The following is a 2,512-nucleotide window of genomic DNA, read 5'->3' as shown; positions in this document are numbered from 1 at the left end:
CTGTGCCTGCTGTTGTATTCTCATTAACACCTGATAACTTAAGAACAGGACATCTGAATCTACAAACCCCATCTTAGAAACAGCAACTAAATATTGTGTCAGATTTCTTTTCACAAATCCAAAGCACGTCTTAAATCTTAAGCTCTTAGTAGCAATAGTGAGTTGCCAAGCACATCTTAAATTCTTAACAGCCATTGTGTCACAAAAGCAAATAGTATAAAGGGATGAAGCATACACTAATCATGAAAGATTACAGTGTTCTAAGCCGTCCCTGCAGTTCCACAAATTACCAGTGGGCAATTCTAAAACAGGTTTCTTCACTGGAACGAGAATTCAGAGATGGGCTAAAATTGAGCCAATTTTTCAGCAGCAAAAATAAACAAGATTGCATGGCTAAGAAGTACAATAGATAGCATCGATCATAATAGATGTAGCAAAGGGCTGATAACATGTCCTCCTAATTAAGCAGCTTACAGTAGTTCATTCTACCGCAGGTGATCTAAACTAGTCTCCTAGAGTCAACCTGATTTTGCCCGGAACAAGTCAAGGCAAAACAAAAGACATATCATTGTCGGTCATTGGAATCACTATCCCAAAAGACAGCTAGATTTGTTGGCACCTTACCAGCTTTGTTTTGAGGCCAGTTCAGAATCGCTGATGTTGATGGTGTAGCTCGAGAGAAGCTGGATGATGGTGAAAGGACGGGCACCGACAGGGACAAACCGCTTGTTCTCCTTGACGAAATCGATGGCGTCAAACACCCTCTCATCTTTCCAATCACTGAGGCTGTGCTTCCAGATGAAAGCAAATTTACCAACGTCCAGAGTGTAGTAGACGCAGTCTGCCTCAACGGATGGGAACTTGGCGGCATCAACAACCAGGCACCTTTGATGACCGATGAAGATGGCGTACCTGCCCACGGTCTCCACAGGCGCAAGCGTCTGTTTCTCCGTTGGTTCGATGCCGAGAACCATAATGCGTCCCCATGCCTTTGTGATGAAAAAGACTTCTCCACCAAAATCCAGTAGGAAACACCTGACGTCGCCACGATGTCCAAGAGGGTCGACAGAGAAAAACTTGAAGAAATGAACCTTAAGCTGCTCTGACAAATTGAACAATTTCTCCATGATGACATTAGACTGCGCCACCGATGCCCAGCCGCCGCCATTGGCATACACGCCGCCGACCACCGCCTTCCTCATGTAATTGTAAATAGCGTCGTTGGTGGTCTCGGGGGCGAAACGTTTGCTCTCAGGAACTGCTGTGTAATACTTGCCAGTTGAGTCACAGAGCACGGTGAGATTGTGCAGAGTGCTGCCAGAGAAGAAGAAAACGGCGACCGTTGTGTCCCGGGGCACCGGGGCCTTGAAACGGACCACGGCGCCTGTGAGAGGGTTGAGGACGCGAGCGGCGTGAGTTGGGCTCCTGTCGGCCAGGACGAAGAAGCCGCTGACAGTGGTGGTGACCACGTAGTAGTGGCGGGGCAGCGGGAGCTGTTTGCGGAGGAAGCGGCCAGTGGCGGTGTTCACCAAGACCCGGCAGCCGTCGCTCTGGAAGGCCTCGTCGTCGTCGAGGACTATCCAGAAGCGCGGGTGGAAGCGGGGGTCGGAGACGTCGCTCCTCGGGTCCTCGGTGGCGGAGCGCCAGTTGTGGCAGGGCGCGGAGGTCCACATAGCAGTCGACGTCGTTGGTGTCGAGGAGGCAGTCGGCGATGCGGCGCACGAGGTCGGTCGGTAGCGAGGACCAGCCAGCAACAGCCGTGGCCGGAGGAACAGGGGCCGCCAAAGGCGTCGGAACCTCGTCGCCGGGCGCGGCCGCCATCGACTCAGCTAGCTGCAAACCCCCAAATGCCGCCGTACAAAAAGACGCAACTTTTTAGCAAGGGAGCGGCGCAATGGGAACTTGAAAAGTAGACAATCGCCGCCGTAAGGAAGGAGAAGAGGATTAGTTACCGGAGAAGCACAGCTGGTAAATCGGGCGGCGGCGGCGGCGGCGGCAGCTAGGGATTCCAGGGAAAAGGGGGGATGGTTCGGAGAGAAGAAAAGCACGTGTCCATTGAATTGTGTACATTTCTAATGGGCTGAACTCTCCTCTGAATTGGATTTTAATAGGCTGGATATTTGAAATGTGTGGATTTGTCTGGGAATTGTGTACACACTTTTTGTTGAATTTTTTTTCCCTACCCGGAGCACGGGGAGAGTCACGGTTGGGGAGACCACCATGGCGACCACCATGGCGACTAGAGACGGGTCTCGCGACCACGGCGCCGGAGGCGGCCGGCGTGTCGGAGGACGCTTCTGGGCGCTAATGGAGAGTGACGAGGAGGAGGATGCTGACGATGGCCTGCATCTGGACGTCGGCTCGCCGGCGACGGCGTCCCCTACGCCTTCAGATCATATTTGCGAGGCGTTTCAGAGTGGATATTCGGAGGAGGAGGTTGCGCGGCTGGTAGATGAGGTGATCCCGCAGGATGATCCGGCGAGGATTGGACTGGAGAAGACGGAGAGGATCG

General features: G+C 52.8%; 1 pseudogene; it reads right to left on the bottom strand.

Annotated features, from left to right (window-relative positions):
- Positions 1-312: 312 nt before the first annotated feature.
- Positions 313-1,828, bottom strand: LOC109763952 (uncharacterized; annotated as a pseudogene).
- Positions 1,829-2,512: the final 684 nt, after the last annotated feature.

The sequence above is a fragment of the Aegilops tauschii genome, chromosome 3 (assembly GCF_002575655.3).
Source record: "Aegilops tauschii subsp. strangulata cultivar AL8/78 chromosome 3, Aet v6.0, whole genome shotgun sequence".
NCBI lineage: Eukaryota > Viridiplantae > Streptophyta > Magnoliopsida > Poales > Poaceae > Aegilops > Aegilops tauschii.
The sequence above is the reverse complement of the archived record's forward strand: the minus strand, read 5'-3'. Positions and strand labels throughout refer to the sequence as shown.